Source organism: Amborella trichopoda, chromosome 6, assembly GCF_054954075.1.
Source record: "Amborella trichopoda isolate Santa Cruz 75 chromosome 6, AtrichopodaSantaCruz75HAP2 v2.0, whole genome shotgun sequence".
In the NCBI taxonomy this organism is placed as follows: domain Eukaryota; kingdom Viridiplantae; phylum Streptophyta; class Magnoliopsida; order Amborellales; family Amborellaceae; genus Amborella; species Amborella trichopoda.
Genome location: NC_142341.1, coordinates 19,778,806 through 19,795,894, shown reverse-complemented (window position 1 = coordinate 19,795,894; position 17,089 = coordinate 19,778,806). Strand labels below are relative to the sequence as shown.

The 17,089-nt window shown below is 38.3% G+C and overlaps 1 long non-coding RNA gene across 1 annotated transcript; it reads left to right on the top strand.

Moving 5' to 3' along the window:
* Positions 1-7,324: 7,324 nt before the first annotated feature.
* Positions 7,325-8,312, top strand: LOC148781660 (uncharacterized). The gene is made up of 2 exons (XR_016057683.1): positions 7,325-7,955; positions 8,073-8,312. It is a non-coding gene; the product is annotated as an uncharacterized LOC148781660 (long non-coding RNA).
* Positions 8,313-17,089: the final 8,777 nt, after the last annotated feature.

Here is a 17,089-nt window from a genome sequence, read left to right as displayed (position 1 = left end):
TTTGAGGTGGATCCTAAAACTTAATTTTTGAAGACATATATAATCTCAAATCATGTATATGAATAAATAAATAAATTTTAAAAATTAAAAATAATAATTCTAGCAAAGAAACATTTAGACCGTTAGGTTTTATTGTTTTCAAATGGAACACCTACTTGCATCCAACTTTAAAATGGGTGCTTGACCCTTACTAGCCCCCCGCATATGTAGAAATGCGGCTCAGCCTGTATGAAATAATTTTTCTATAATGAAATAAAAATGATTAAAGAATATTTAAAATAAAAATTACCAAAGTATTTTTAAATTTAATTTCGTCAATATTTTTTATTCAAATTTTTTATTAATTTTATTCAATCTTACTTATAAAAATGAACCTAAAAGGAAAATTTTATATTAACATCATTTTTTCAATAAAAACGGGATTCATTATTGGCCTTCAATGGGCAACCATTAAAAGGTGCATGCGCACCTTTAAAGCGTCCACATGTTGTGGACCAACCTTTTTTTGTGTTGGATTAGAACTTGAATCCGATCCTGCACACAAAACCTGCCAAACCGGTCTAGCACATTAATTTCATAGTGTTGGACCGGCACTATGAAATGGGCATAAGGGGGAGAGGGGTATGTTGATCATAAAGTTATTAACTTTTTTAATGGAGGGAAGTGCAAAAAAATGGTCATGGGGTATTTTTAGTGTCTTAAAAAGTTGTGGGAGGAGAATGTTTGGGAAGTAGAATTTGAGTCAAAAGTATAGATCAGGTAAACTTAGGTAAAAATTTGAGTCAAACGTATAGATCAGCAAACATAGGTAAGTTAGAAAAGTGTCTATTTCAAATTTGGCTGAAAAAACAGAGGGAAAAACTTGGATATATCGAGATGTGCAAACATCCTATGAAATTTTGGCCAAGGGAATTTTGAAAAGGAAAAATTTATAAAATGTTGCAACTTGAAACGGTACAAAAAGTGCACGCTTCAAAACTCCATCAAAAAATGTTGTTTTGATGTGAAAAACCTTATAATTGATCATCTCAACCTTGAGATAAAAGAAAAAATATTTCAAAGTATCAATAAATGTATATTTTATAATACATTATCTGGACTATCCATTCTCAAGATTTACATCTGTTTATAGATCTTCTCGATCTATACTATTGTTTTTAGTTTTAAATTTCATAATTAAATTTGAAGTAGTTTTTTAAGTCAGTATTAAAATTTTCGACACCAAAATTACATCCTTGGATGAGCTTTGGAGGTATGCCTTTATTGGATTTTTTAAGGTTGAGACCAAAATAAATTTAAAAATACTTTGGTAATCCCAAGATCCAAAAATATTGAAAAGCCTAAAACCTTAGAACTATTAGATAACACTAGCCTGGTGCACAATACCTAGTAATCCCAAGATCCGAAAATATCTCAAATCAGACCAAAACTAACCTTGTAACCTTATCAAATTTTTTAGAAACACCAAATTTTCTTTCGTGCTTTAAGCAAATTCAAACCATCAAAAATTCCCTCGTGGTCCATTATCCTGACTCTTAAAAGTTATGACTCCTAAAAGTCCTCATAGCAAATTCATTGAGCCCATGCCAATAGCTCTTATTCTTCCTAACTCAATGCCTATCTCTTGCCTAAAATATCCAACTTAATTCTAAACATATAGGCATCCCAAGCCTATATTTCTATAAATTTGCTCTCTCTACATGGGTATTATCTCTCTCTACTTTTGTTGTTCTTTTTGTAAAGTTTCTGTAAATGAAGATGCCATCTTTATTGAAAATTAGACGTAAACCTATATATTTACCTAAGACAAATCTTTAATAATCTCTCTCTCCTTGATTTCCTCTCTATTTCCTTTACTCACGTACTCTTCTCTCTCTCTCTCAATTTTTCTCTGTCCTTTTTTCTTTCCCTAATATGGAAACCTATCTCTTTGATTTTTTTTTTTTTTGACAAAATTCCATAATTTTATTGATCAAAAGAAATTACATCGCAATTCTACTGATAAAGCATCTGAAATGATAAGATCTTGCAATAATCCACCATTCTTGGCCAAGGCATCTGCTATCTCATTCCCTTCTCTATAGACATGTTGGAAAGAAGCAATCATGTCACAACTCAAATCCATAATCTCCATGCATACCAATCTCAACTTCCATGATGGCTTAGACTAACAATTGTACCAATTTACCACATTTAAGGAATCACATTCTATCACATAGCCTTCCTGCAACCCACACTCTTTGAATATTTTCAGCCCTTGAAACACAACGAGCAATTCTGCCTTATTTGCAGTTTTAATACTACACGGCCCTGAAAAACAAAAGATACAGTTGCCCAAGTGATTCCTCAATACACCCCCAATACCTACTACCCTCGGATTCCCAACCGAGCTACCGTCCCAGTTCAATTTTAAACTCCACCTACATGAGCAATCCACCGTCCTCTGCATCTCACCTTGACCGACCTTTTCTGCATTAAATTCCTAACATTTACATCCATATCCCACCTTTGAGACCCCAAAACCTTTCTTCATGATTGAGAACCAATTCCACATTGTATGTTGAATTCTCTTTTGCACCAAATCACTCTCTAGTACTAGCCCCTCAAACACCCGTCTAGTCCTCTCCAGCCAGATTCCCCGCAAAACTACTGCCCTCCCAATCTGGAAAATTACATTTCCAACCTTAGGCAGTCTATCAAAGGATAGATTCTCAATGATATTGGTATGGCTTTGGGATAAGGGTCCAGTAATGCCCCAAGTACTAAGCAACCAGTACCATATGTCATTAGTAAAAGGGAAATTTAAAAATAAATGGTCACCATACTTATCGTAAAAATAAATGGTCACCATACTTATCATATTACTTACAAAGCTACTGTTATTTGAAAGAATCCTACGTCGCGTCATAAGATTATCTATTGTCAAACTCTTCTCTTGAAACAACACCCAGAGAAATACCTTCACCTTTTATGGTATCTTCCAAGTCCAAACTTTACGTAGAGAGCCCTTACACCACCTAATCATGGCATGAAATAACATATTATAAGTTGATTTCACGGAGAATATCCCATCACATTCAAACTCCCACACCAATTCATCCTAAAAACCTTGATATAATTTCATGTTTTCCCGCAATCTCAACAACTCCGCCATCTGTATGATGAACTTGTCACTAACCCTATTGTAAACACATGTAATGTTGTCCTAAGTTCCTCTCTCCCGGCAGTACATGTCATTCACGTTTGCCATTGGGTTAGCCACAACAATATAAACCAGCAGGAAGGAATATCTAAGAGGTGTATCTCCCATCCATTTCATGTGCGAAAACGGAGTCCGCAGACTATCACGCACGTCCCATCTCATACCAGACAGCAAGAAGGTTCTATTTTGCATCACACATTTTCAAACCATCGACTGCGATCTCGACCTCCTACTATTTCCAAACCCCAAATTGAGTCCATTCACAAACTATATTTATCTGGAATTACCTCTTTCCACAGAGCCTCTTCGCCATCCATTGATCGCCACCAGCACTTAGCCAATAGAGCATGGTTTACATACTTAACTCTTCTAGGGCTCCTTCCGAGACCAGTGTACAAATTTTATCCCAACTCACCTAGTGATATTTATTTCTAAAGGCACCAGAACCCCAAAGGAAACTACACATCAATTTCTCAATGGCCTTTGAAACGGAGACCGGCATCATTAGTAATGACATTTGATACACCGACAAATTAGATAAATAAGGCTTAATCAGAATCATCCTACCTCCTAGTGAAAGATTTTTCAATTTTCATATATCCAGTTTAGGGTTCATTCTTTCAATGACAAGATCCCATACATACTTAGGCAGCCTCTTATCTGAAATCGATAATCCCAAATACTTTATTGAAACAACCTCCACTTTACACCCCAATTTATATGCTAAATACATACGATCTCATCCCCACATGCCACTCCAATAATCAAACTCTTATAAAAAATTTACCTTCAAGCCTAATCTCACTTCGCAGTACAACAATGTTCTTCTTATATACAGAATCTGCTCCACAGATGCATCACAGAAAAGCAGCATATCATCTGCATACTGAAGGTGTGAGATCTAATGACTTCCATCGAAAACTATAAAGCCATTGAACCGACCCCTATTCACCACATTCCCAATGCTTCGGCTAAAAGCCTCCCCCATAATCATGAAAAGAAATGGGGACAATGGATAACCTATCTCTTTGATTTATCTCTCTCTCTCACTCTCAATTTCCTCTCCATACATTCTCTCTCTCTCTCAATATCATGTCCATGTTTTTCTCTCTCTTAAAGATAGGGATTAGGCACCTTGAGTTTTGTTTTTTGTAAATGTCGTACGTATATCTCTCTCTCTCTCTCTCTCTCTTCTCTCTCTCTCTCTCTTCTCTCTCTCTCTCATTAGGATATGGAAACAATGTTCAAATAAAGATTGGTTTTAGGAGATAAAGAATGTCAAAGACTCTCCTTATTTCCCACCTAAAATAGGTGCTTCCTCTCTCTCTCTCTCTCTTAAATTTGTGTGTACTCTATGTCTCTCTCTTCCTCTAAAGATAGGAATGTATCCTACCTTGTCTATAGAATTAGAGTCCCTTCTTATTTTCGTGACACATATCCACCCGTTAATTATGACTTACTAATGTAGTATGGATATAGATATTGATATAGTTGTAGACTGTACAAGTTATAAGATATAAATATGTGTTTTCACGTGATTATGAAACTGACAAAACTAATCAAAGTCCAACCTATTTAAGATACTTCCTAAAATTAATACTTAAATAGTCGAGAGAGGTAGGTTCTGTCGCATTCAGATCTATAGAGAAATCAAACTTAAAAACCTATTCTTTACAGATATGCGGCCGAGCTAGTTTAGGTAGTGCGAAATCTCAAAAGAAACAAAAAATAAAAGAAAACAGGAATAGCATATCTACTAAAATAATAAAACTAAGCGATGATAAAATTAAATAAAGTAATAAAACGATAAAATAAAAAAAATAAAGCAGAAAATAAAGAAGAACTTGGGCTCCTATGTGCACTACCAACTTACAGAGATTTATCTGGGATTTGAGATCTAATGTTTTTTTTTTTTTTTCCGATTTTGATAAAATAATCTCAGTTTGACAAATCTTATAATATTCACTCCCTATTTTGCATAGGAACCTGCTTATATTAGGTGATTTGGTTTCCTAATCTTAAGGATTTCAGGTTTCTAAGGGTATTTGGCTTCCTAAAATGCGATATTCTGGATCTTTGTCATATTCTTGGAATATTCAAGGTTAGACTATGGTTTGGGGTTGACTATAGTTCAGTGTGTCCTATTGTGTACTGCGATAGTATGATCCAAGGTATTAGAATTCAGTGATAAAATCAAATCTGGAATGAATTCTACAATATGGTGACAATAAATCACGAGTTTCATAATGACCGGAATAATAGTAACTAGTATTTCAAAATTAAATAGGTGGGGTGGATCATCCACCTAAAAATACTGTTGGGACTGCTAATTTTGACTATTATTTTCTTAGGAAAACGTTTATATAAGGTTGCAACCTTAAAATGTAGAATTAAGGAGCATCTCAAAAATCCATCATAGAATGTTGTTTCAATGTTGGGAAACCTTGCAATTGATCAACTCGATGTAGAGATGTGTGAATATGAAAGGAAAAAAAGATTTTGAGACCTAAAAATTGTGTATCTCGCAATATATTATCTAGACCGTCCATTTTCTAAATTTTCAAATGTTTATAGATATACTTGATTTGAATCCTTTTGGAGTTTAAGATTTTATAGTTAGAGGTGAAAATATGTTCTCAAGCCATCCAAAGAATTTTTTACACCAAAATTACATTTATGACGAAATGTGGAGGTGCTCCTTAGTTTAATGGCTTAAGATTATACCCTTACACAAACCACACCCTTATTTTTATTTTTTGCACTTATATTTTTTTATTTTAGTAAAATGTGATGCATATAGAAATCCAATAACATACAGTTTAAATTTAAGCGTATAAGGCATATGAACTTACTAAACCTTTTGTGTACATTTGATTTTTGATTTGGAATCGCATGCTTTTAATATGATGGGCTTTTGGAATAATATGTTTTTCTAGTGTTAAGCTTTTATTTTTTTCCTTTTTTTGTTGTAAGTCTTTCATGCATTTATCTATATAACTTCCAACTCATTTGTGAGGCTAACATTAAAAAATTATAGGTTGAAGATAAGTTTGTTTACAAACTAGAAAGATTGGTGATTATATTGGATGACAAAATATATTAGGGCATTGGCAGAGACTAAAGAGGTATTAAATTTGTTTACTTAAGAAAAAAAAATTGATCTCTCTCATCCCATTTGATACCAGTTTAGATTTTTGTTCTAATAGCTCGTATTAAAGTTGCTTAGGTAACTGAAAATGAATAGCCAAGTGACGCCAGTTTAGTTTTTTGTTTCTAATAACTCTTATTTATGTTGTTGCATGGATAATTGAATAGATTTTTGTTTCTAATAACTCTTATTTTTGTTTCTTAGATGACTGACAATGCAGGGTTCAAACATGGATGGCTTCCATGGCTTCGAGAGGATACCATTAGTAACTCAAATCCGATGCTTCTATAAGAATATACCTATTGAGTATGATTATTTCCATTTTTCTCGTTTACTTTATTTTATAACGAACTTTACAATCCCAATCCCAACTAGTACCTACACTCATAAGACCTAGTCAATGGCGTGACACAGATAATACTGCTTGTGCCAAAATCCAGATTTTGGGTTGATACAAAATTTACTATCAAAGAGGTAACGAAGGTAACAAATGTCTCTGGTTGTCCCTTGGGCGGCACACCAACTCCCATAAAAATGCAACTATTAAAATAATAAAAAATAAAAATATTAAATAAAAACGAATCAGACACGATGGCCAACTACATGCTTGTGCAGAATAATTTTTGTTATTCACCCTAATTCCCTTAATATATCCACATTAAAGGAATTGGGGTGAATAACAAAAATTATTCTACACAAATATAAAGTCTTTTTGGAGCATTACATAGGCTATAAATTTTATCAAAATTTTTATGATGGCTTGATAATTGATATCCAATAATAGTTATGAATTTTAAAATTCCAAAAACTGGTTTTGGCCATGTATGCTTTTAAGATAATATATATATATATATATATATATATATATATATATTAGTTTGTTAATTTTAAGTTCAACAACGTCTGAAAGGTTCTTTGCCTAGAGTGCACGTGCGTTAAGTTGGACACTATATTACATATATATACAAATTTTATCTTCATTTTCTTAAAATAAAATTTGAGTTTGACTTGGCCGAGTTACTTGAGCTTGTCCAAATAACTCGCCCCAGCCAAGGCTCAAATACCTTAGCCGAGTTGAATATCTAAACATTGATGAGAGAGAGAAAGAGAGATGTTACCTCATTTGCTTTTGGATAAGGGTAAGAAAGATCATTCACCCTGGGTTTGCCCAAAAAGACAAAAGTCCAGGGAGAGCAAGAGCACGTGAGATGGAATTGGAGATGATAGATGTTAGACGGTTTCATTTCAAATTGTAAATCCCTAAAATCCAGGGATTACATTTGTAAAATATATTTAGTATATATCATATCCTTTAAAATCCCCATAATCAATAGATCATATTTGGCATGTACTTGTTGTATATAATCTTCCCTTGGGTCAATGAAAAATATACGATTTCTTCTCAATCTTTACATGGTATCAGAGCTAGCATTTTCTAGAGATAGAGAGAGAAAGAGAGATGAGATGACCTACTCTCTTTCTTGAGAGCGTAGTCCCTACAACTGCTTTGGCAATTTCCCGCCGACCTTGGTCTATTTTCCATGACCCTCTTCGTCGGAACATCATTTGCCGGTGACCTGAGTGGCTGCTTTAGTTGTCTCAAAGGTACCCAGCCAAACCCTCGACAATGTTTTCCCTTTGCTGGTTTCTAGTTTAGCTACACGTGTTTTTTTTTTTTTTTTTGGGTCTGTTGGGTTTCTGGCTGATTTTAGTGGTTTTCAGACTGAGAACGGTGGATCTGGAGGTTATCAGGCTGGTTTTAGTCGGGATTTGATTTTTCTGGGGGGGTTTTGCATCAAGTTTCTGTTTCTGGTGACCAACCACTTTTGATGGCGTCTCCGAGAAGGGAGATGAAGAGCACATGCTGAGAGTTGTCTTCTTTGAGCAGAGCTTCAATCGATGATGCCTCTTCGTTCCTCCATTTTGCAGCCACTTTCCTTTTAAAATGCCTTCTTCGCTTAATGGGTTATTGAGAGACATGCTTTCTTTTTTGCCTCTTTGCATAATGGGTTGTGAGAGACAATCTTCTTAGTTGCTTTTTGCCTTTTATGCAAACAGGCTTTATCTAACCATCATAACCTTACTGCTTGCGGTCACATTGCCTTGGGCAGCAAATCTATCCTTTCTCTCTAGAGCTTGAGGATCTTTCTCTCTCTAGAAGTGCTTTCCTCTCTCTAGAAAGAAGACTGTCGCATTTAATATTTATCACATGAAAATTATTACATAGCATTCATGCTTATTACCTATCAAAGAAAATCCATATGGCTTCACACATGCGGCGTTACACAGACGACACTACACCCATGGTGCTACAGCACAGCGCTATGCGCTGGGGTGTTACACGCATGACATTGAGCGCATGACTTCGAGCACGCGGCGTTAGCGTATGGCGTTACATGCATGGCATTACACGAATGGCATTGTGCACACGGCGTTACGCTTTCTGCTACAGTGAATCATGACATATCATCAAATTTCAGCGTATAACTCTCAATCTATGGGGAAATTCAAAAACTTCAAAACATGCAACTTTGAGTACATTCACAGACCTTTCCAATAGTAGTGATTTGCAGGTTTTTGGGCATCATTTTCTAGGCTAAAAGCGCGGCCCAACAAGGGTCACAATTGCTAGAATTTACAGCGACTGTAAACAGTAACATGTCTCTACATTTTAGGCTATATCTTTTAATATGTGCAAGATTTTATCATGACATAGAAAGAAAACTTGAAGTAGACATACATATCTTCCATTTGAGACTGATTTGGTCCTATTTGGACGTTATTTGGTCACTGAACATTTTATGCAAAAACAATCACAGTCTTAAAAATTCTTATTCTCAAATTAACATGCCTTTAAAAAAAAAAAAACGCTCCAATGTTTCATGGCCAAGGTACCCTTGGGGCGTGGAACCTTGTTCATGTTAACAAGTCTCACAAATAACTATATCATGAGTTTTCATGAATAACCAGATCATTCACATGGTTGAAACAGTCATGATATTGAGAAGCACGAATCTAAAATTTCAATCTCCCAACAACCCATTCATACATTGCATTTTCATTCTATCATCTTACCCACCATGGATACATAAGAGTTAAACCCACTTACCTTGCCTCTCACGGTGTTGTTGACCTTCCCTCAGGGCCTATGATGGCTTTCCAAAGACTCAACAACACCAGAGGGCTCACGCTTGAGCTTTAGAGAGAGAAAGTGAGAGTTGAGAAAGTTGAGAGAATGAGGGAGGCGGCGGCTCGAAGGGGAGGGGAAGGGATAAAGTACTCAAGGGTTAGGTGAAGGTCACTGTAGCTAACGTATACGGTTCTGACAGGTGCGGTGCTGACACGTACAGCACTGTCAAGTGCGGCGCTGGCGGTGGTCACATGTTCCTTTTTCACGTGCGACGTCAACTCTGTTTTACCTTCAAGGCCGACGATGCTCCAGTTCACTCACGACAATATACCCTTACACGCGTGGCGATAGTCCCTCACGCATGCAGCGATAGTCTCTCAGGGGCGCACAAATAGTTCGTTATGCGTATGACGATAGTCCCTTATGCACATGGCGATAGTCCAGTCTTAGCGCCGGCTGCGTCCTTCCTCCTCTATTATACACATGGTGCTGCCCCTCTATGGACTCTATCGTCGTGAGCTCCTCATGACTGGGGAAAATTCTGTGGTCCTTACATCATCCCCCCCCCCCAAAAAAAGATTTTGTCCTCAAAATCAAACTGTTATTAATAAAAAAAAGGTGGGGGTCCTTCTCCCGGATTCCATCCTCCCGTTCTCATGTTGATTCTTCTCTTGAATGATATTGCCATTGTACCCGGACCAGGGGGATTTCTGTACTACACAAAACCTATACTCTCTTGTTTACTATCCCAATTGGTCGTTCAACATAGGTCAAGTCTTCCATAATCAGGATTGGTTAGTACTCCAAAACATAGGATGGGTCAGGGTGATATTTTCTTAACAACGATACATGAAAAACATTGTGAATGTTGGCCAGTTCAGGTGGCAGGACAAGTCGGTATGCCACGTTTCCAATTCTTTCCAAAATCTCAAAAGGCCCAATAAATCGTGGGCTCATTTTTCCCTTTCTGCAAATCTCATTAAGCCCTTCGTCAATGATACCTTCAAGAAAACCATGTTACCTACATCAAACTCGAGGTCTTTCCTGTGGTTGTTGGCGTAACTCTTTTGCCGACTTTGGGCTGTCTTGAGCTGCTCTCGAATTGAGACAATCTTCTCAAAGGCCATTTGAACAATTTCAAGCCCCAATAATTTTATTTCGCCCACTTCATTCCAACAGATAGGTGACCTACACTTTCTTCCATACATCAAAAGTCGCCATTTGAATACCGACTTGGAAGCTGTTGTGTAGGAAAATTCTGTTAAAGGCAAATGGTCTTCCCAGTTTCCCTTAAAGTCAGTGACATGCGCCCTTATCATGTCTTCTAAAATCTGAATGGTCCTCTTGATTGCCCGTCTGTCTGAGGGTGAAAGGCAGTGCTAAAGGTGGCTTGGTTCCCAAGACTGACTGCATACTTGCCCAAAACCTAGAGGTGAACCTAGTGTCCTAGTCGGACACGATGCTGATAGGTATACCATGCAGCGTCACAATTTCTCTGATTTATAACTGGGCCAGCTTATCCAGGGTATAGGTCGTGCGAACTGGTAAAAAATGAGCAACTTTAACTAGTCGGTACACAACGACCCAAATACTATCATGCCCCGCACTCAATCTTGGCAATCCAAAAACAAAATCCATTGTAATGTGTTCCCATTTCCACTCTGGTATGGGTAAGGGTTATAACAGTCTAGCGGGTTTCTAATGTTCCACCTTTACTTGTTGATACGTCAAGCACTTAGCGACAAATTGTGCTACCTCTCTGTTCATGTTGTTCCACCAGAAGGTCTTTTTTAGATGCTGATACATTTTTGTACTCCCTAAGTATACCATGTAGCAAAAGTCGTGTGTTTCTTCTAGAAGAGCCCCTTTTTATACTTTCAATATCAGGGATACATACTCGGCCCTTAAACCTTAACAACTCATCACTGCTCATAATGAAATCCTCTCTTCCTCCCATTTTTATTTCTTCAAGGACCGTCATAAGTTGATGATCTTCTTTTTACTCCACCCAGATCTGTTGAAAGAGCTGGGGCTCTATCCTCATATACGAAAGCATCCAGGCCGCATCATCAAGGGGTGGAGTTGGGTGTCATTCCACTGCATCTTCTAGTAATCTCATCTCCCTGACCATCAGGTGTGCCACTGAGACTACGGCTTTGCAAATCAAGGCATCGGCTACTTTATTAGTTTTTCCTGGGTGGTACTCGATTATATAATCATAATCATTCAATAAGTCCATCCATTTTCTTTGCCTCATATTCAATTCCTTTTGGGAAAATAGGTACTTGAGGCTCTTGTGGTTCGTGAACACTTTAAACTGGGCCTCATAAAGGTAGTACCTCTAGATTTTCAACGTGTACACTACAACCGCGAGCTCCAAGGCATGAGTCAAATAGTTTTGCTCATACGGCTTTCGCTGCCTGGAGGAAAACACAATAACCATACTTCTCTGCATTAGTACACACCCGAGCCCTTTATGGGATGCATCGGTATAAACCACAAAATCTTTATTTTCATCAAGTAGGGTCAGTACTGGGGCTATGGTTAATCTTCTATTGAGTTCTTGGAAACTCTCTTCACAACCCTTTAACCATACAAATCGCACATTCTTCTGGGTTAGTCGAGTAAGGGGGAGCGCTATCTTTGAGAATCCCTCCACGAAATGCCTGTAATACCCTACTAACCCTAGAAAGCTACAAATTTCGGTCACATTTGTCGATCTCTCCCTCTTAAGTATGGCTTCAATCTTGGAGGGGTCGACCGTGATCCCATCTTTAGAAATGATGTGTCCAAGAAAAGGCACACCAGGGAGCCAAAACTCACTCTTGTTTAATTTAGCATATAATCTTTCTGACTTCAGAGTTTGCAAGGTAGTTATCATCAATAAATACCACTACAAAATCATCTAGGAGCAGTCTGAACACCTTATTCATCAAATCCATGAACACGGCGAGGGCATTAGTTAACCCGAACGGTATCAAGTTCTGAAAGCAGTCTTTGAGATGTCTCCCTCCTTGACTCGTAGTTGATGATACCCCGATCGAACGTCAATCTTTGAAAACACTTGGGCCCCCCCAGAGTTGATCAAAGAGGTCATCAATTCTAGGTACAGGGTACTTATTTTTCACTGTCACTTGGTTCAACTACCTATAGTCAATACACAGTCTCAAAGACCCATCCTTCTTCTTCACAAACAAAACTAGTGCAACCCAAGGCAACACGCTAGGTCGAATGAATCCCTTATCCAATAATTCTTGTGACTGCTCTTTTAGCTCTTTTAATTCCTATGGAGCCATTCTATACAAGACTTTGGAGATGGCAGCAGTGACATGTACTACTTCTATCTCAAATTCGATTTCTCTTCCTGATGGTAGGGGTGACAGTTCCTCTAAGAACACCTCAAGGTATTCCTTTACTACTGATATCCCTTCCAACTGAGTCTGGACACCCCAATTCTCTACAACATAAGCTAGGTACCCTTCACACTCCTTAGCCAGAAGGCAAGAGGCCCGGAGGACAGAGATGAGGTGCACTGGGGATTTGCCTTTAATGCCCTTGAAGTGTATTTTTGCTTGGTCGGGATGTTTAAAGGTTACCGTCTTTTCATGGCAGTTGACAGTGGCATGATGTTTAAACAACCAATCCATGCCTAGAATCACAACAAATCCTGAATATCTAGGTGGATTAGATCCACAGGTAGGTCGCAACCATCAATCGTAAGCTTACACCGTCTATATACTGTATCAGTTTCCATAAAGCCTCCCACAGGTGTGCATACTACTAAAGTATAATTGTGACATGCAGGTGTAACATTCATGTAACAGATAAAATGGGGTGGAACAAATGAATGAGGGGATCTAGGGTCAATTAAGACTTTAGCATCAATATCACAAATTGATAGCGTACCTCTTATCACCGAGGTGAATGTCTTGGCCTCTTGTTCGGTGCGTGCGAACACTCGACCTTGGGTCTTTGGGCAATCCTTGGGCTTCATCATCGGGCAGCCCCTTGCCCAGTGGTCAGGTTTGCCGCATTTCAAACACACATTCTTCCTTCGGTAACATTCCGCGGTAGTGTGGTTGTCTCTCCCACAATAAGTACAATTCGGGCGTCGATCAGTGTGCATAATGCCTGGGAGACTCTTTGGGATCCTCAAATTAGGTGGGTATGGCCGTCCTCTAGCGTTTCTCCTTGAAAACTGCTGGGGTTTCTTCTCAAACCTTCCCGACTGCATGGCTTTCATTTTTCCTTCCTTCCTTGATCTGTGATCCTCGCAGTCTACTTCAATCTTCAGGGCATGGTCTAGCATCGGGGGGTCCAACTTTATATTGACTGACATCACCCTACTCCTGATATCTGGTCGCAAGCCCCTTTCAAATTTAGCTGCCTTTCGCACCTCAGTATTTATGATGTGGGGCGCATACTTAGAGAGCTCAACAAATTGGGCAGCATATTTTTCGACAGTCATACTGCCTTGCTAGAGTTCAATAAATTATACTTCTTTCTTTTCCTTGACTGAATCGGGGAAGTACTTCTCATCAAATGTTGCCAAACGTTCTCCTAGGTGACCTCGATCCCTATCTCCCTTCAAGTCTGATTCATCGAGTCCCACCAATATTTTGCTTCCCCTTCTAGCATTAAGGCCCCTAACCTAACTTTTTGCTCATCCGAGCAGTGCAACACCTCTAAAATTTTCTTTATTTGCTTCTTCCACCTCTCAGCCTTCTCCACTCCTCCGTGCCCCAAAAAGGTTGGGTGTGCCATTCTCCTAAACTTCTCCATGAGGCTACTGTCATTCTGCTCTGGTGTAGGGGTAGACTAGGTTGGCATCGATTCCTTCATCATTTGGGTCATAGTCTCTAAAATCATGTAGAACTCGTCGAGTGCCTGATATTTTCATTACTGGAAATCACGTTGTGGTTACGAGCTCTCGGTATCTTTTAAACTAGTCACAAGAACACCCAGACACTTGTCTACCCCATTGTTAATCTAAGGATTCTCCTAAACTCCTTAAGCCAAGAATCCTATCATGGCTGCTCTGATACCATAACTGTCACGACCCTGCCCCTGACCACCGTACCTTACACGGTGACAAGCACTCGAGCGTGGGTTCGTGATCCCAATGTAACGTTTGTCACTCATGCCAGAGTGGATTCAACGCCTTTAAATTCAGTAAACGAGCAAACCATGGAAATACAACAAACAATTTAAAACCTTGGCAAACCCAATAATCCAAAAGATATTACATTAAATCCTCCCCAAAATTTCTACAATAAAGTTCTAAGCACCCAAGGCCCGTGATTACATAGTTTACATAAAACAATTACAAATAGGGCTAAGAGCCCAACTTTATACAAGTACGAACTCCTTCTCGAGGTGGCTACTCTTATTCCTCTCAGTCTATAAGGAGGGGAAAGACAAATGATGGGATGAGCTAGAAAGCCCAGTAAGCAGATCTAGTGTTATGCATCTATAACAATTCTATCCATGTGGGATTACAAATCAATCCATCAATACGAAGTCATAATTAGCATATATGAATATCAGGTCTAGACAACGAATATGAACATTTCATTCAAATGGCAGTTAACATTTAAATCAATGCGATCATGAGCATTCAATTAGTGCAATCATAAAACATCCATTATCCAGAAATTTGATCAACACCCACTCACACCTTAAATCACATACTACTGCAGTAGAGGCCCTATCCATCAGGCTAAGCCAATCTCATTGCTTAAGACCTCTATCGATACACAGAAGGGAGAGTAATGACAAGTGGGGTAATCCACTTCGTAATACCCTCAACACACACACACGGTCCTCATCGCGCAATGGGGGTTCGATAGGCCCTTACCTTGCAAGCCATCAATCGTATATCTCATCTCATTTCATTTCGTTTCATGAATCAAGGGTGCGACCCTCTATCTTCTCCCCTAATCCATTCCTATCATTTTGCAAGTTAGGGGATATGCCGACATCATGTTCCTCACTACCGATGAGTGTCCTATCGCGTAGCAAGTGATATCATAACAGTATCCACTACCGTTGAGTGTCCCACCACGTAGTGGTTAATATCAACATAAATTGTGGCCATTCATCACAACATCATAATAATATCCACTACTGGTGAGTATCCCACTGCGTCGTAGCCAATATCACGGCACCATATCATGCTCAAGCATTTAATTCATTCATGCTTCAGTGCCTTATGATAGATAATTCCAAGTTTCATTATGCAAAGTTTGTGTCTTACTCAAAACTATTCAGCAGTCACATAATGTCATGACACTTAGCATAAAACACCCATTATGTGAGAGCTATCACATTGCGTTTATGCTTAACAAGCAGTATTAGCATTACGACACTTGTCATGTAACATTCATCATGGAGCTATCACATAGGCATGGCATTTATCAATTTTCACATAACCCTAACAAGCAGTATTAGCATTACGACACTTGTCATGTAACATTCATCATGGAGCTATCACATAGGCATGGCATTTATCAATTTTCACATAACCCATAGCCGCATAGCACCGTTTACTACACTTGTTATGTAACATTCGTCATAGAGCTATCACATAGGCATGGCATTTATCAATTTTCACATAACGCATAGCCGTATAGCACCGTTTACACAATATTATCGCATTTAATATTCATAACATGAAAATTATTACATCGCATTCATGCTTATTACCTATCAAAGATAATACAGACGGCTTTACATAGGCAGCGTTACACAGACAGTGCTACACGCAAGGCGCTATGCGCTCGAATTTACACGCATGACATTACACGCATGGCATTGAGCACACGACCTTATGAACATAGCATCAAGCACACGGTGTTACACGCCGGGCATTACGTGCACGGCGTCACGCTTTCTGCTCCACTGAATCATGACATATCATCAAATTTCGGGGCATAACTCTCAATGTATGGGAAAATTCAAAAACTTCAAAACATGTAACTTTTAGTACATTCAAAGACCTTTCCATTGGTTATGATTTGAGGCTTTTTGGGCATTGTTTGCTAGGCTAAAAACACGGCCCATCAAGGGTCACATTTGCTGGAATTTACAGCGACTATGAGTAATGACATATCTCTACATTTTAGGCTGTATCTTTGAATATGTGTGAGATTTTGTCATGAAATGGAAAGCAAACTTGAATTAGACATACATATCCTCCATTTGAGACCAATTTGGTCCTATTTGGATACCATTTGTTCACTGACATTTGATGCAAATAAAGTAACAGTCCTGAATATTCTTATTCTCAAATTAGCATGCCTTTAAAAAAAAAACACTCAAATGTTTCATGGCCAAGGTACCCTTGGGGCGTGGAACCTTGTTCATGTTAACAAGTCTCACAAAGAACTATATCATGAGTTTTCATGAATAACGAGATCGTTTACATGGTTGAAATAGTCATGATATTGAGAAGCACTAATCTAAAATTTCAATCTCCCATCAACCCATTCATACAATGCATTTTCATTCTATCATCCTACCCACCATGGATGCATAAGAGTTAAACCCACTTATCTTGCCTCTCAAAGTGCCATTGACCTTCCCTCATGGCTTTTAATGGCTTTCCTTA